The 19,138-nt window shown below is 40.2% G+C and overlaps 1 protein-coding gene across 1 annotated transcript in view; it reads right to left on the reverse strand.

Moving 5' to 3' along the window:
- CPQ (carboxypeptidase Q) overlaps positions 1-19,138 on the reverse strand; it is a 554,741-nt gene that overhangs the window by 474,916 nt on the left and 60,687 nt on the right. The gene's annotated exons all lie outside the window — the stretch shown is intronic.

Below are 19,138 nucleotides of genomic sequence, written 5' to 3' on the forward strand. Positions count from 1 at the left end.
AGGGTTACCCAGCTTCCCAAGAGAGAGAAAAAAACATTCAAGATAATAAAACAAACTATTCATAAGGCTTTTCAGCTCACTTGACCAGCTGGTATTAAATCACAAATTGTTTGAAGAGATAATGTTTTTTTCTTCTTATCTCCCACCCTAAAAAGTCATGAATTTCACAGAATGACAGTAATTATTTATAAAGAAAATGCATTTCAGAAAGCTCCTCTTGGGATTAATGAAACACATATTTATCTTTTCATAAAACTAGTTTAATATGTTGCTAAATAACCTACATTGACATCATATAAAGAATGGCGTTTGTGAAGAACGCTCTTAGAAGTCAATGTTCTTCATAAATCCACCTTTTAATAAATGATTTACGTATATTTGCCTAAGAACCACAAAAAGAGCTTATTTTCTTTTCTCCTTTGTACAATACGTTCTTAAAGGATATGGAAACTTCCCAAGCATCTCGATTTATAATACATGTTCATCACTAAACACATCACTATTTTTCAAATAAAAATATTTGGAAGACATTGTGTAATTATCCTATAATCCTTTTGTCTCGCTTAGAAAACGTATGCCGTCGTTCTTTGCACAAGACTTGCCCAGATCTTCCAAGAAGTCATTCAATAGCTGACAGGCCACCAAAGATCCAATCTGATGGAATACTTAAAATGACAAATAAAAATTATTTAGCAACAAAGGCCACATGCAGTGGCTAAGAGCTCCCAAAAGAAAGTTATAGGCACCTACTGTTTTGTGGTTTCAGCCATTCAGTCATGAAATATGTCAGTAAAAAACAAAATATCAACATATATTTGGCATTACTTCTTTAATCTCACAAACCAGAGATTTCTGAAAGCTTAGCAGATGTCATAAAAATGTTAACTATTGCATTGATAATCCTTTGTAACTGCATAGCAGGTATGAGAGAATTCTTGGTTTCCATATTGGTTCCACCCTTTGGACTAGCTCCTCTACATCTGGTTCCACCACCCAGACTGCATTTGTACTTTAAAGTGATTGGCTACAGCTCTATAAGCATGTCTCCATCAAAACTCAGAACTCAAACTTAATTTATAATCTCAAAGGGGGTCATTCGTTATTATGGAAAGCAAAGCCATTAGCTTTCTCACACGACTAATGTGTGTGAAAATACAAACAAGGGTTTGGCTAGACAGATTGTAAGATTCCTAACTTTCTGAAACCTGGAGTTACCTTGAAATTTGACTGGGGTTATTGTTGGCATACTAAGGGAATTTTGCTGATAGTTTTCAGCTGTTCCTAATGAATAACAGGTTCAGTGGTCCACCCAAGGGATGTCCCAGGGATGGGGTAATTTTGGCCTCTGGATTAGAGCCACTAGAAATGAAGCCATATTTCTATAAATTTTTATAGGCCATTGCAAAATTAAAGGCATACGAGAGTGGTACTTCACTAAAGTCTAGCTTCAAATCAAGTTCTTTTAATAAATGAGAGAGAGGTAGAGACTATATATAGTTGCCAATGAAAGTCACTAGTAGCGGCTACAGGTCAAAACTTATCACTATGAACTTGGGAGAAGAGGTCAAATGAATTTGTTTCCTGAAAGCTTTGATTCCCCTCTTTCCTTTACCCCTCACATTGAATCAATCCCCAAATACTGCTACTTTGACCCCATACACATTAATTGAACTACATTCCCATTCTATCCCATTACTCTCTTGCATGGGGTTCTCATTCCCTCTCTTTTGGATGGTTGCAAGTCCCTGCTCACAACACCGTCACCACTAATATCCCAGGTATGAGTCCAGATCCCTCACCTTAATCCCCACAGTGCTGCAAGAGTGACCTACTTGAACTCCTGGCAGATCACATCTGCCTAGGTCACCACCTCCACAGTCTTCTCCCACCTCTGCAAAAAATCCATCACTTCAATGTACCACTCAAGCCTATGTATCTCTGTTGTTTTGTTGTTAGGTGTCATCGAGTCATCTCCAACTCATAGCAACCCTATATACAACAGAACAAAACACTGCCCAGTACTATGCCAGCCTTATGATCTTTGCTATACCTGAGCCCATCATTGAAGCCACTGTGTCAATCCATCTTGTTGAGAGCCTTCACCTTTTTCAGTGACCCTCCACCTTACCATTCATGATATCCTTCTCTATGGAATGGTCCCTTCTGATAATGATTAGACAGTGTCTCATTGCTATTCATAGCTTTTTACTGCCCAATTCTTTGAGAAGTGGATGGCCTCTTCCTTCTTCCAAATCTGTCTTATTCGGAAAGCTCCACTGAAACCTGTCAACCATGGGTAAACCTGCTGGCATTTGAAACACTGGTGGCATAGCCTTCAGCCTCATGGCAACATGCAAGCCACCACAGTACAACAAACTGACAGACAAGTTCATCTTTCTTAGTTGTTCCAAACCACTCCGCTCACTTCCTGGTCTCTGCAGACATTCAAAACCAAAAAACCAAACCCACTGCCATCGAGTTGATTCTGACTCATAGTGACCCCCATTGGGTTTCCAAGGTGGTAAAACCTTATGGAAGTAGATTGCCTGGTCTTCCTTCTGTGCAGTGGCTGGTGGGTTTGAAGTGCCAGCCTTCTGGTTAGCAGTCAAATGTCTTAGGCACTGTGCCACCAGAACTCCATCTGTAGACACTAGATCCCTTTTATTTTAAACTTGAACTATACTAAACCATTAACAGTGCCCTTCTCATACCATATGTGCTATTTCACCCCTCAGTGTCTTTGTGCACTATGGTACATCATATCTTACTGACATTCTCCCAACTTCATCATGCAACTTAAAAAAAAAAAAAAAAAGCTGCAGTCCAGTTATTTTGACTCATGGCAACCCAATATATTGCAGAGGAGAACTGTGCTCCATAGAGTTTTCAATGGCTGTGACCTTTCAAGGGGAGCTCTGGTATCATTGTGCCTAAGGCATTTGACTGCTAACCAGAAGACCGGCAGTTCAAACCCCCCAGCCACTCCTTGGAAGGAAGACTGGGCAATTCTACTTCCATAGTGATACTGCCTTGGAAACCCAAGGAGGGGTTGCTATGAGTTGGATCCTACTCAATGGCAGTGAGTTTGGTTTTTTGGTTTTGGTGACCTTTCAGAAGCAGACTGCCAGGACTTTCTTCCAAGGAACCTCTAAAAACCAAAACCAAATTCACTACCATCCAATCAGTTCTGACTTACAGAGATCCCTCCTGAGTTTCTGAGGCAGTATCCTACGGAAGTAGATTGCCCACTCTTCCATTCAAGGGGTTGCTGGTGGGTTTGAACCACCACCCTTCTGGTTAGCAGTCAAGTGCCTTAGGCACTATGCCACCAGAGATGGGTTCAAATCACTATCATTTTAGTTAGTAGTTGAGCACTTAACTGTATCACCCAGGGACGCCTATCATGTGACTAAGGCATATTTATCCTTCAGGATTCCACTCAAGAACCACTTCTTTGGGAAGTACTCCCTGGTCTCTGCCTCTTGTCCCATTCCTGTACCCAAGTCCCAGTCAAGCTAGGTCACTCTTCGCCCTTCTCTGGAATTTCAGGGCACCCTGGGCCTTCCTGGGCACTAAATAAATGAAACTTTGCCCACTTATGTCTCTCTTCACCCCTTAAACTATGATCTCCTCAAGGCTTGGGGCCATGTTCATGTCTGTTTGTACCTCTAGGGCCTAACACAATGCTTGGCCTATGTGTACACAGTTAGCGAATAAACACTCACTAAATGGCACTGCTCCAAATAAGAGACCATCGACCAAGTCTAAAGCATTTCCATGGATGTGCAATTTTACCTTTAAAGTTTGATAGCACTTCTCCCACAGAACTCAGTGATCTGATTCTCTTACCCACCCAGAGCACAGCTGCAAAGCAATAACCAAGAAAGGTCTTGACGTAATGAGAACAGAAATACAAATTCCAAGTACTAAAATCCAGATAATTTGATTTTTAAGAAGGCCCTTCTGACTCTCTCACTTTACACAAAATTCTAAACTAGTATTTAAACTTATAAACTATGAGAAGCAACAAATGAAAAGAAGATAGGCCAGAAAGCTGATGCAGTACCACACACAAAAAAATTATAAATAAATAAATGTACACACATATGTATGTATACCTATATGTATGTATGAATAACAGAAACACTATAAAATAACAAATACTAATAGAACCTCTGCAAGGATGAAAATATCTTTATCTGTGCTAACAGGGTAGCTATTGGCCACATGTGGCTACGGAGCATTTGAAATGTGACTCATATTATGGAGAGACTGAATTTTTAATGTTATTTAATTTAAATTCATTTAGGTTGGGATTTAAATAGCCACATGTGCATCATGGCTACTATGTAGAACTCACAATCATTCAGACTCAGGCCAGCATGAAGGGCCAAACAGCTGAAAGTGGCCCTGAAGACTGTGCTCCATGGCGGTCCAGTAACAGATGGGACAGTCACAGTGATGACCCCTGCATCAGTCACAGGCCATGTAGACTATACTCAATATCCACCATTCAGGTAGGCAAGGAGTGTAAAACACACTCTAGGAAGGTTCTGGCTCAAACCAAACAAAGTAAAACTAGGCTATCTGGAAAGCATCACTCTTCTAAATTAGTTTATATTTTGACATATGTTATACCAAAGAAAATTCTCATGCTGTCTTTCAAATTAGCAGGCTCCCATTCTTTTTTCTACCCTCGTTTTCCTTCTCCCATCGTCCCATACCAAAATACAGTGTATGTAAACCCCAAATAACAGAAAACTAGTGTTATCTTCGCAATAAGGCCAACTCTGACCTCCCTATGTAAAACCCACTCCATATTTCCTATTCCTTCATCATGCTTAATTTTTCAATAGCATTATCAGCTTCTAACTGTCTCCTCCTATAATAATAGAAGCTCCATGGGGGTAGAATATTTTTGTCTGTTTTAGTTATTAATATTACCCAAGTACCTGCTGAAATGTTAGTAGATACATAGTGTGTGTGTGTGTGTGTGCAAGTGTATACATATAGCACATATTATTCAGTAGCACTATAAATACTATTCGAGAGCTCTGGTAGCGTAGTGCCTAAGGCACTTGACTGCTAACCAGAAGACTGGTGGTTCAAACCCACCAGCCACTCCACAGAAGTAAGACTGGGCAATCTACTTCCATAAAGATTCACTGCCTCAGAAACCCAAAGGGGTGGCTATGAGTCAGAATCAACTCAATGGCAGTGGGTTTTTATACATACTACTCCATATATTTATGCAAATAATGCACACCTTCTACATTTGTTTGCCAATTGCTCCCTCCCCTGCAAGGTATTTCTGTAAGTACCACTATGCCAATTTTTTTTTCTTTTTTAACAATATGCCAGTTTTTCTACATGTTGCTATAAAAAATTAGCATATAGCACTTACAAAAATACTTTGCGGGGGGAGAGAGTAGTTGGTAAACAAATGTAGACGGTCCTATTGTATAAAAATGTATTTGTGTGTGTGTGTATATATATATATGTATATGTGTGTGTACACACACACACACACTGAATAAATAAAAGGAAACCTAAATAGAATAAATGTATAGTATCCTGTGGTAGTTCAGTTTGTGTGTCAACTTGGCTGGTTGAGTGGCTGGGCAGCTGGATGTAGTAATTCCCCATGATGAGACTGGTAATCAACTCCATGGCAGAATCTACTGTGAGCAGCTGAGTAGCTGCCTTAGGGAATATGGTCTGCTTCCTGTATATAAGCAGAAACCTTGGGGAATGGTCTCTAGCTTACGGCACGCTTGGACCCTGCATGTAGCCATGTTGTTGTTCAGCAGCCTGCCATGTTCTGCCAACCTGGACTTAAATTAATGGCCTGCCATGTGCTTTGGTAACATCAGGACTGTGCCTTTTTACTTGTCAACCTTGGGTTTGTCAGCCTCAGCAGCCAGCAGCAGGAGGCTGCTGGACCCCAAGGTTGAGGGGCTTTCACAAAGCCCCTAGAGCCTGGCACTTTGAACTTGGACTTAAAGCCTCCAAACTGTGAGAGAATAAACTCCTGTTTGTTAGGCCATCCTATTTGTGGTATATTCTTGTCAGAGTGGCACTATGTAACCAGAACATATCCCATCCTTGATTACCAAGGAACTTGCATGTTTCTGTAGTATAGAATAATTGATCATAAAATGAAAACTGTGAGAGCCAGAACTCAACAGGACTGTCTTGTTTTTCCAGTCTCCCAGGCTTTCTACTTTTGACAGTCTTACCAATTCAATTGCTCATTATCTTAGTTCTCTAGTGCTGCTATCACAGATATACCACAAGTAGATGGCTTTAACAAACAAATTTATTCTCTTATAGTTCAGAAGGGTACAAGTCCAAGTTCAGAGTCCCAGCTTTAGGGGCTGTGCAGACCTTCACCTTGGACTTGATTTCTGCCTCTTATTCCAGGCCCACTGGAGCAAGCTGGAGGCTTCTTCTGACTCATGCAGCTGCTGGCTGCTGAGGCTGAGAAATCCAAGATTGGGAGGTAAAATGGCAGATTGTTGGCTCACAGGCTGTGCAGGCAACAACCTCAAGATAGGCAGGCAACATGGCAGACCACTGGCTCAAGTCCAGGAACAAGAAATGAAGACTCACAAACCAAATGCAGGATCTTTTCCATATGTACTGGAAGCAGGCCACACCTCAAAGGCAACTCCCCCTCAGCTGATTAACTACTCACAGAACATTCCACCATGGAAGTGATTATACCACATCCAGTCTCATCATGGGGAATCACTACATCCAGCTGCCAAGCCAATCAAAATCATAGCCCAGCCAAGTTGACACACAACCTTAATACTGCACTCATTTTAGTGGAAACTACTTGAGTTTTCCTTCTCTGACAGGTTTCCACCTTCCACAAGTTCCAGCTTTCACAGGTTTTACTGTAATAATAATAGCTATATTGGAATATCTATTGTTTACACTAATGTTCACAGCAACAATGCAAAGTAGTTATTATGAGGAAAATGAGGTTCAGAGAAGTAAGTTCATACAACTAAGTGATGAAGCTGAGATATGAAGCACTAGTTGTCTGAATCCAAGGTTCATGTTCTTCCCATTAACTGCACTGCTCTCTCCTCTCACAAATATATCAAAAGGAAACCTTGACATTTCCATTTTAAGAGGAAAAATACATAGGGATATAAAAGTCTGCCTAAGTTAGCACTTATTTTCCTTAGTCTACCCAGGTTCTTGGGAGCCCTGGTGGCATAGTGCCTAAGGCATTTGACTGCTTAATCAGAAGGGTAGTTCAAACCCACCAGCCGCTCCTCCGAAAGAAGGTTGGGCAATCTACTTCTGTAGTGATACCGCCTTGGAAACTCAAGGAGGGGTCTCTATGAGTTGGATCCAACTCGATGGCAGCGGGTGGGACCCAGGTTATTGATCAGCTATCAAGGTGCTGTTATCATACTAGGTTCCAATGGGTTAATAAGGGTGCTGAGAGGTGGGATTTACTCCAGGACAAGTCACTAGATTCTGTTTGAGTTATGAAAGGAATTAAGGGAGCTAATTCTGAAGTGGATGTGGGATTGAAGCTAAGAAAAACTCACAAAGTGACTCTCTTGCCTACAACCTATTATATCACACAAAACAGTTTTTTATATCCTCAGGTTTCTTTCTAATTCTTCACATTTAATTTCCCAAACTGATCAATTTATTTTTTAAGTGACTTGCCCTGCGTGTAATTACCGCTGTTGTCACCTCGAGGAGACGGCAGATGCTGACTGCTATGGGTTTGGCTCACCTCACCTATTCTACAGCGAATCTGAGAGAGGCTCCTATCAAAGACCCTCTGACTTCATACCTCCCAAGAACAGCTAAAATGGGGAAGACCGTGAAGTGAGAATTTTACAATGTTTTCTATTATTAAAAGGAAAAGAGACTACAGACAGAAGTGCCTCTGGGGCTCAATTCAATGTGGTATGTCTTAGGAAAATGATTCTGATTTCAGATGAAGATGAAACCACCAAACAGAAAATACTCCAGCCCAAACCCAAAAAGAAGCTCTAACATCTTACTCTTCCCACTTAATCTTAGACCGCCTGCACACACTGTATGAGAGAAGTAGGTTGGGTACAAAAGCTGGCTTTTCCTGAACTCACAGTTATGGAGAAGGGAAAACAGTTATTTTTGGAAATGCAAGTATTTTGGCCTAAAGTAATAAGGAAATTGCACATTCATGGTAAACAGATAAAAGAACATCAGAGCAGTCCTTTCTGAGGGTCCATTTGTTTATGGAGAATATTATGATTGTGCAATTGTTCTCCTCACGGAAGAACAAACCTTAAAGATGCAAAATGATCCACCACATTTACAGCCAGGCTTCAAGCTGGGCACCAGGGACAAGAGGAAGATGAGTAAGATCCAGTCTTACTCATAAGGATCATATAATCTAGGGGAGAAAAATAGGTAAACAATAACTTTGAAATGAATCAGAATATCTTAAGTACCAAATGAAAGTACAAAGCAAAATGTTATGAAATGATAATACAAATAAACATTAATTCAGACTGAGAGAATCCTATGACGTTCCCTGTGAGATGAAACTTTAAGTGGGCCTTGGAGGATTTCGGTAACCTGAAAACAAGGAACAGTGCATTCCCAGGTAAAGAACAAAGAAGAGAAGACAAAAACAGATGAAACGACTATTGTCATTTACAGCAAATTGTAGGATTCCTGCCAGGCCCTGAAACAGACAGTGAAACTGTCTAAAATCTTCCAGTTCTTAACCATGATATTTATGGACCGCATGCTCATTCCACAAATTCCAGGAAGGGAAGGTAAAGAGACTCCTTGAAAACTGCAGGAAAAAAATTGAAAAATTCAGCTATCAATTAAATGCAAATTATAAGAGCAAGGGGCAAAGAACAGCTCTGAGTGTTGGCAGGAAGGCAGTGGTCTGTCCTTTCCACGTCCCGAGAGCTGGTTCAAATCTAACCTGGTTGGTCAGCCTGGCGAGCGAGCCCAGACCCAACTTCATCAAAATCCACAGCACTGTAAATGATCATCATCTCTAGAGAGGCAGCTGTCACCCCCAGAACAGTGTTTGCTGCAAGCCATCACACCACAATGACACCTGAGGACGAGCCACAAGCAAAGCAACTCATCGCTCTGACCTCTAAAATGAAGAATTTGCAGAGACCTTTGCTGTTTAATGGAAAAGTACTATCGTGGGCCCATTATGTTTAACTTAACACATAACTTAAGACACTCAGGTTTTATAGGGATCCAACTCAGCAACACGCAGCAGCAATAAACCTACAGCACAAACTTGCCCTCAGAGATCGAACAACTTCAGAATCCAAACTGCTTCTGCTGGTACAGCTGCAGCACGAGCAGGCTGACGTTTGGGGTCTACCTTGATGACTTTTAGCAATTATCACAGGGAGCATTTATATTCTAAAACACGATGTGTATTACTCTTGGTTGTTTCTGAATCATGGTTGAATATGGGTGCTTTCTCCTCACCCACTTGGTATTTCCTTGTTATGATGAGTGGAGTTGGTAAGTGAGCACTTTCAGAATAACCACTGTCATCTAGCACATCTAGTAACGTGAGCAGCAAGAAGGTACTAGCCATATCAGTCAGCTTCCAGTGGTATTTAAGGAGGAAAATCCACAGGTCTTAGCGATGGGTGGAATACAAAGGGTTGGGAGAAGAAAGGTTTTAAGGATGTCCATCAAGTTTCTGGCTACAGTGAAGTAAATCAGGGTAATTACCATGCTCTGGTCCCGAAGTGATGCAAATGGCTAACAAGTTCAGCTGTTAACCAAAAGACCAGAGGTTCAAGGCTCCCCAGAGGTGCCAGAAGTAAGGCCTGGTGATCTAATGCTAAAAGATCAGTCACAGAAAGGCGTACAGAGCACAGTGAGCATTATGACACACAGGAGGTCACCACGAGTCAGAATTCACTCAAAGGCAACTGTGTTTTTTGTTTTGTTTTGTTTTGTTTTGTTTAATCTTTGTCTGGAGGACTGTGGCCAGGTTTCCTGAGAAGATGGAATCTGAGAAGGGAATGATAATTGCCCAGGGACACTGGTAGGGAGGGCGGCAAGAGGAGAGGGAAGGAGAAAATGACATGAGATGAGGCTGGTGAAGTTTGCGGGTGAGATCACATGGGAGCCTGTACTGAGGAGTTTGGGTGGAGATAGAGAAGTCAGGCAAACTCAGGCTTACCTTTTGAAAATGCCACTAGGCTTAGTACAGCAAAAGGCTTGAAGGAGGCAAGAACAGGTCTGAGGGACTATTTAGGAGATCTCCTAGGGGAGAGGTGATGGTCAGAGCAGTGGAGATAAAGAAGACTGGACCACTTTAAGCAAAAGAATGGAGGACATAAAATTTACTGCAATATAGAAACTAGCTGCACAAAGTTCTGTACTCTAATACTATATCCCCAACCTATATAATGATTGTTTTCCTAGGGAAAGCTGTATGTAAACTGGAACTTAGTCATCAGTTTATTCAACATGAAGAAGACTTTTTTTTTTTTTTAATTTATTGTGAATCATTTTAGTGAAGAAAGCAACCATCTTACTCTATAACTTCATTTTTACAAACAGGGCATTTATTATATTACATTATGCATCCTTGAAGGTATTCTTAAAATAGAGTATTTCTACATCACTAAAAAGAAGTGTCTATCAGTTCACACTCTGGCATGTATACTGGCTATTAAACTCACTAGCCTTTTGATCCTGAATAAGTGGCTTAACTTCTTCCAGCCTGTCAAGTGGGAATCACTGTAATATTGGCACCACCCGGTACCTTGTGAGCTTGAGACGAGATGGTGGCGGTAAAATTGCTCTGTATGTTATGAATCACCATGAGCTAACATAAAGTATGTAAGGTTCTGGACACACAGTGAGTAAGTATAAGGAGTAATTATCTGATTTATTTAAAATTCTAGCTCAAACCAAATTACCGGGAATAAAAGAAAAAGAATGAGTATGACGTTAGCAATTATCAAGCCTACTCAGCTAAAAACCAAATTCATTGCTGTTGAGTCGATTTCGACTCACAACGATCCCTCCTTGGGTTTTCGAGGTGGTATCTCTATGGAAGTAAATTGCCCAACCTTCCTTTCAAGGAGTGGCTACTTGGCTCAGAACAGAGCTACTTTTTGTCATATGAGACAGCTCCAGAGGCTGGGTTATTTCTTGTCAGTTTTTACTAAATCAAACTTCAAGCACTCTTTGTCATTGTTGTTAAGTGCAATCGAGTTGGCTCCGACTCACAGCGACCCTATGTCAACAGAATGACACCATATTCAGGTGGGCAGAGAAGCTGAACAGATTTCACGGCCTACTCGGCAGCAGTGGGGTACAGAGGAATCAGGGGAGGAACGGGTAAAAGAGCAGATGTCTCCATATCCTAGTGCTGCTGTAAGAGAAACTCATTTTCTCACAGTTCTGGGGGCTGAAAGTCCAAGTCAGGCTCTCAGCTGTTGACTCCTTCCTTGTAGACAGCAGTCCCAGATAATCCTTGGTTCCTTGGCTTGGTGTCTGTCTTCTGTTTGTGCAGACCTCTGTGCACAATCTGCTTCTTATAGCTCACAAGTGATTAGATCTAGAACTTACACTACTCAGAATGGGCTAATTAACATACAAAGGAAACCCTATATCCAAACAGGATTACACCAATCGATATCGGGGTTAGGATTCCAACACATATTTTTGGGGGATAGAATTTAATCCATAACAGTAGGGCTATTTGGAGAAGCAGCAGCAGCAGAACAAGGCAGGTGAGAAAAAGATGACAGACGAGGGTGGCCTTATAAAAAAAAATGTGGTTATTAGCAGCCATCAGTCAATTCTGACTCATGGCAACCCCATGTTTTATGTTCTGTTATTGCCTTCCCCCATCCCTATAAGAGGCTAACATATCCCTACAAATTGCCTTGTAGACTGAAGTACCTCTGTGGAAAGAACAGAAAAGAACAGAATTCCCTGCCCTTGACATTGAGGTTGGTCATGTGACTTGCTCTGGCCAATGGAATGTAAATGTGTATGATGTATAGTCACAGTTGAGCCACTGCAAGCTTTGGCTTTGCCTCTTAAGAGCTCTTTTCCTCAGGCATGAGAATGTCACCTACCAAGATGGCAGTGGTTACTTCAGCCTGGATCCTGAAATGAAAAAGATATCTGAGGCAGGGGAAAGGCACTACCAACAGGAAACCAATACATATAAAGTGAACAAAAATACATTTCTGTAGTTGTAAGCAATTTGGGGGGTTATTTGTTACCACAGCATGAGGGAAAAGCTGATTAATGCAGGGGCCCTGAATCTAAAGTTTCTATTACAGCATTTCGACAGGAGTCTTGGTGGCTCAGTGGTTAAGTACTTGGCTGCTAACTGAAGGGACCATGGTTTGAAATCACCAGCCACTCTGTGGGGGGCAAATGTGGCAGTCTGCTTTCATAGATATTTACAGGCTTAGAAACCCTATGAGGCAGTTCTACTCTGTCCTATAGGGTCACTGTGAGTTGGAATTGACTCGACTGCAATTGTTTTTTGTTTTGTTTTGTTTTTTATAGCATTTCACAATCTGTACCTTATGACAGACCAGGCATAGAATAAATATATTGGATACCTTAGGGAATATTGTTGGTGAAAATTAGATAACTATTTTCCTCCTTCTATCACACATCAAAGTGATCAAACAATGAAAACAAACAAAGCTGAGGCAGAATTTAGAAAGCGCTAGTGATTTAACACATGCAAACTAAATGGCAAAGAATTTTAAGTAGGAGATAAACCCTTGAGATCATTAAATTCAGAGTTCTGGCAGCTTCAGTTAGCAAACCCATCCCATTGTCATTTCAAAAAGAAACAAAGTACTGTTAAATAATTCTATATACTTTCACAAATTTCAATATTTCATCTCCAAATGCATTTTTCCTCTAAATTCCATCTTCAAAAACCAAGGGCAAAAATAATAGAAATGGTATGCAGATTATCAAGTACAAAGTAATATTATTACAGTTTTATATCAGAGAGAGAAAATAACTCCATGACAGCTTGGCATTCCAATCTTTTTCTTTTTTTTAATTTACTTATGTTTTGAAATGTTAACTGTCCTATGCCCTTCTTGTTGTTGTTGTTGTTGTTGTTATGTGCCGTCGAGTCAGCCCTGACTCATAGCGACCCCTCCTTGGGTTTCCGAGGCAGTATCACTACGGAAGTAGGATTGCCCAACCTTCCTTCCGAGGAGTGGCTGGTGGGTTTGAACCGCCAGCCTTCTGGTTAGCAGACAAGTGCCTTAGCCACTATGCTACCAGAGCTCCCAATCTTAGAGAAGTAAAATTTGAGGGAAAATACTGGAACAAAACAATATCTGCCCACAAATAATAAGAAACATGGCTCATTTCATGATTCAGTTTGATACACAATTCGCCACTAGAAGATTCTAGAGACTTGATGGAAATATCAAAGCACACTAACTTACACATTTCCTGGATGTCATTGTACTAAAGATCATTGGCTGGAAGGAAACAAATCTAACTATTGATGTTTATTTCGTTATAATTAAAGCTAACACCACATATTTGACTGCTAACCAGAAGACTGGTGGTTCAAACCCACCAGCCACTTCTTAGAAGGAAGGTTAGGCAATCTACTTCCATACAGATACTGCCTCAGAAACACAAGGAGGGGTCGCTATGAGTCCAATCAACTGGACTACAGTGAATTAGGTATATAAGTATACCTTGTTTTATTGTGTTTTGCAGATTTTACGTTTTTTACAGATTGAAGGTTTGGGGCAACCCTGTGTGAAGCATGTCTATCGGTACCATTTTTCCAACAGTATGTGCTCACTTCGTGTCTCGTGTCACACTTCGGTAATTCTCACAATATTTCAGACTTTTATCATAAAGCTATCGCACACTTAATAGACAACAGTATAAGCATAACTTTTATGCGCACTGGGAAACCAAAAACTTAGTGTGACTCACTTTATTGAGAGATTCACTTTATTGAGGTGGTCTGGAAGCAAATCCACAATATCTCTGAGGGATGTGTAATTTAAGGAGGAGGGAGTAAGGCCATGAGCTACATTTTATAGGGGAGAAAAATGAGGCACAGGAAAGTTCAAGCATCTTTCCAAACTAGAACGTGGCAGTGCTTGGATTTAAAGCTAGGTCAGACTGTCTCCAAGCTCACACCTTCCTCATCCCATCCCATATTGCTCCCTTCCTGGTTGACGTACGTCAGCACATACTCATCTGACTTTTAGAATCCTCTCCTCAGGTAGCCGATGTTCTTCACAAGAACCAGACATCCTGTCTTATTCCACAAATCCTGGATTTAGAAAGTGGAAAGGAACGGCAAAGGTGTTCTACAGCTTCACATTGAATAAGTATCATTTGCTGAACTTTTCAAATATTCAAAGGCCGTGGTCTTGTATCAAGATATGCAAAATAGCTCCAACCTCTTTCCTCTTTTCTAACCCCACTCATTCTACAAATGTCCCATCCTTCTAGTCTCAGTCAAATATCTAGTTTATTCAACTGATTGAGCCTCATTTCAGCTAAAATAATTGATACTACAGTGCCTGTGTGTGTGGGGGGGAGGAGAATTTCCATTTTAAAATAAATTTTCATTTAAAATTATTATTTGTTCAACAAAGTTTTGAGACTGTTGAATATGCCAAGCCTGTCCAAAGTACTAAGGATAGTCGAGTTAAAAAAATTGGTACAGTCTTTTTACTAGTGAAGATTATATTCGAATGGGGAGGACAGATACCAATCTGAAACAGTAAACATATTTATATCTACAATCCCTAGTCCATTACCCATCTGTCAGTTTGTCAAAGTGTGGTGGCTTGAGTGTTAGTTACTATGATGCTGGAAGCTATGTCACCAAAATTTCAAATACCAGCAAGATCATCCACAGTGGACAAGTTCAGTGGAGATTTCACACTAAGACAGACTAGGAAGAAAGGTCTGGCAATCTACTAGCAATCTACTTTCCAGCTAACAAACACCTTAAAGGCCACAACAGAATACTGTCTGATATGGTGCTGGAAGTTGAGCCCCCAAGGCTGAAAGGAAAATATACCAGTTATGAAGAAGGCGTAGGATTGGGCAATGTTTCATTCTGTCATACATAAGGTCACCACCATACGTCACAGCTGACTCAATGGCAACTAACAACAACAAATGATAGTTAAGTGGGATATATGATGTTCTAAAACTGGAATACTTGGAACTTGATCTAGTCTAACAGCATCTTAAAAATCTTCCAAGACAAAGAAACTTTAAGAACCTGAGAGATGAATAGAATTTAATCTGTAGCAGATGAAGGAGAGGAGATACATAATATCCCAGGCAGAATAAACAGCATATGCAAAAGCCTAGAGGTGGAATTAAGTCTACGAAGCTGAAGAAGGTCAGGGTAGAGTGGTGGAGTGACACCAGATGAAGATGGAGAGGAAGGGAGGGGCCAGTTTAGTTAGGACCTCATAAGCCACGTAAAGGAATTTAGGTGTTTGTCCAATGGGCAATCGGAAATAATTAAATGGTTTTTAGTGGGAGCAGTTATAACCCATCCTATGATTTTAAAGATCTTAAAGGACTTCACTCAAGATGGCAATGGCACTGTAATTTTGTTTCAAGCATTAAATCACAACAAGAAAAGGCTGCTCACTATCACAGTTTCTTTCACCATTATTCTACAAGTCTTACCAATACAGTTGTTGTGAGTTGCCATCAGTGGATTCTGACTCATGGAGACTAAAAGAAGTTAAAGAAATAAAATACCTAAGAACTGGAAAGAAAGAGACAAGTTATTCTTACTTGCAGATGGCATGCTTATGTGCAGGTAATCCAAGAAAATCTACAGAGATATCTGAGAATTCAGTTATTGATTATATACAACAAAATATGTATCATATACAACAAATATATAAAAAACCAACATGTCTATATAAACCAGGAATACTCTGGTTAGAAAATTTAATCAAGAAAATTATTATTTTTTTTTGTATGAAGAGGTGTTCTATTTCAAAATTTTTGTAAATAAAAATAGATTTCCACAGTAGTATTGACCCAAGCATTACATCACTAATATTTATTTATTTATTGGCAAGATATACGTAACAAAACAAACACCAATTCAACAATTTCTACAGGTACAATTTGGTGGCAATAGTGATATTGTTCAAGTTGTGTCATTTTTCTTCATATCCTTTTCTGAATTATTTCACCATCAATAACACAAACTTGCTACCCTAAGATCCTATTATGAATAAGAACAGAAACTATTATTTAATTTCAAAAATTTAGGATAAAACCAAACCAAACCAAACTCACTGCCATCAAGACGGATCCAACTCAGAGTGACCCACCCCCCATCTTGGGTTTCCAAGGCGGTATCACTAAGGAAGGAGATTGCCCAACCTTCCTTCGAGGAGTGGCTGGTGGGTTTGAACCACCAGCCTTCTGGTTAGCAGACAAATGTCTTAGGCATTATGCCACCAGAGCTCCCTAAAATTTAGGATATATACTATAAAAATATCAATCTTATTTATGTTCACAGATAAATAGTGGGGCAAAAGAAGCCAGTAATGTATCAACAATAACAACAAGAAAAACGGAGAGGGCACTACCAGCTTGCAAGACTTATTTTAGAGCTTTAATTGAGAAAAAAGTATGATATCGCTGCATGAAAAGCCAAAAAAATAAATGGAAAAGAATAGAGTTCAGAAATAGACCCACCCATATATGAGAACTTCAAATATGATAATGATGGCATTCCAAACAAACGGAGAAATGCTAAGTTATTCAATGACTGATTCCAGGAAAATATGAAATTTGATCCCTACCTCCTAACATACAGAAAATTTAATTCCAGGGAGATAAAAGTCATGATAAAAGCAAAGCTTTAAAAGTTGTTAAAGAAACTTTAAGAACAGATATTGATAATCTCAAGGTATGGAAGGAAATTCTTACCAAAAATGCAAACCACAATGGAAAATCTGTTGAACTTGATTATAGTGAAATGTAATAATATAAAACTTTTGCTTGAAAAAATATCTAATAAACAATGTCAAGATGCTACAGATCGGGAGAAGATATTTGTTCTTTATACAACTCATGAAAGATCTGTATGTCGTTGTTGTTGTTAGGTGCCGTCAAGTCGTTTCCGACTCACAGCAAACCCATGCACAGCAGAACGAAACACTGCCTGATCCAACACCAGTTCCATGATCCCTGCTATACTTGAGCCCATCATCGCTGCCACCATGTCAATCCATCTTGTTGAAGGCCTCCCCCTCTTTCGTTGACCCTCCACCCTACCAAGCATAACATCCTTCTCCAGGGAACAGTCCCTTCTGACAACATGACCAAAACAGGTGAGACGAAGTCTGGCCATTCTCGTTTCCAAGGAGCATTTCGGGTGCACTTCCTCCAGGACAGATCTGTTAGTTCTTTTAGCAGTCCATGGTACTTTCAGCATTCTTCGCCAGCACCACAACTCAAAAGCATCAACTCTTCTTCAGTCTTCCTTATTCATTGTCCAGCTCTCACATGCATATGAGGCATTGGAAATATCATGGCTTGTGTCAGGCGCACCTTAGTCCTCAAGGAGACATGCTGGCTACTCAGCACTTGAAACAGTTCCTTCGTAGTTGACCTTTCCAACGCTACCTGTCGTCTAATGTCCTGACTGCTGCTTCCATTGGCATCGATTATAGAACAATGTGAATTCTTTGACAACCTCAATCTTCTCTCCATTTATTGTGATGCTGCTCATTGGTCCAGTTGTGAGGATTTCTGTTTTCTTTATATTGAGATGTAATCCATACTGCAGACTGTATTCTTCAACCCTCATCAGTAAGTGCCTCAAGTCATCCTCACTTTCAGTAAGCAGATGTATCGCCTGTATATCTCAGGTTGTTAATGATTCTTCCTCCAATCCTGATGCCACGTTTTTCTCATATAGTCCAGCTTCTCAGATTATTTGCTCAGCATATAGATTGAGTAAGTGTGGGGAAAGGATACAACCCTGACACACTCCCGTCTTGATTTTAAACCATGTAGTGTCCCCTTGTTCCATTCACATGACAGCCTCCTGGTCAAGGTACAGGTTCCTCATGAGTACAATCAAGTGTTTGGGAATTCCCATTCTTCTCAATAGTATCCATGATTTGTCATGATCCACACAATCAAATGCCTTTGCATAGTCAATAAAACACAAGTAAACATCATTCTGGTATTCTTTGCTTTCAGTCAAAATTCATCTGACAACAGCTATGATATCCCTTGTTCCACATCCTCTTCTGAATCCAACTTGCACCTCTGGAAGTTCTCTGTCAATATACTGCTGCAAACGTTTTTGAATTATCTTCAATAAGATCTAACTTGCATGGGATATTAATGATTTTGTTTTATAATTTCCACATTCTGTGGGATCACTTTTCTTTGGAATGGGTACAAATATGGATCTCTTCCAGTCAGTTGGGCAGGTAGCTGTCTTCCAAATCTCTTGGCATAACTGAGTGAGTGCCTCCAATGGGGCATCAGTTTGTTGAAATATCTCAATAGGTATTCCGTCAATTCCTGGAGCCTTGTTCTTTGCCAATTCTTTCATTGCAGCTTTGACTTCCTCCTTCAGTACCATTGGTTCTAGATCATATGCCACTTCCTGAAATGGATGACGATCAACCAGTTCTTTTTGGTACAGTGACTCTGTGTATTTCTGCCATCTTCTCTTGATGTTTCCTGCATCATTCAATATTTTGCCCATAGAATCTCTCAATATTGCAACTCGAGGCTTAAAGTTTTTCTTCAATTCTTTCAGCTTGAGAAATGCCGAGCGTGTTCTTCCCTTTTGGTTTTCAAATTCCAGGTCTTTGCACACTTCATTATAGTAACTTGTTTTGTCTGCTGGAGCAGTTCTTTGAAATCTTCTGTTCAGCCCCTTTATCTGGTCATTTCTTCCATTTGCTTTAGCTACTCTCCACTCAAGGGCAAGTTTCAGAGTCTCTTCTGTCATCCATTTTTGTCTTCTCTTCTTTTCTCGTCTTTTTAGGGATCTCTTGCTTTCTTCATGGATAATGTTCTTGATATCCTCCCACAATTCTGGTTTTCAGTCATTGGTGTTCATTGCATCAAA

The sequence above is a fragment of the Orycteropus afer genome, unplaced genomic scaffold (assembly GCF_000298275.1).
Source record: "Orycteropus afer afer isolate SDZICR_OR568_19922 unplaced genomic scaffold, OryAfe1.0 scaffold00021, whole genome shotgun sequence".
Taxonomy (NCBI): Eukaryota; Metazoa; Chordata; class Mammalia; order Tubulidentata; family Orycteropodidae; genus Orycteropus; species Orycteropus afer.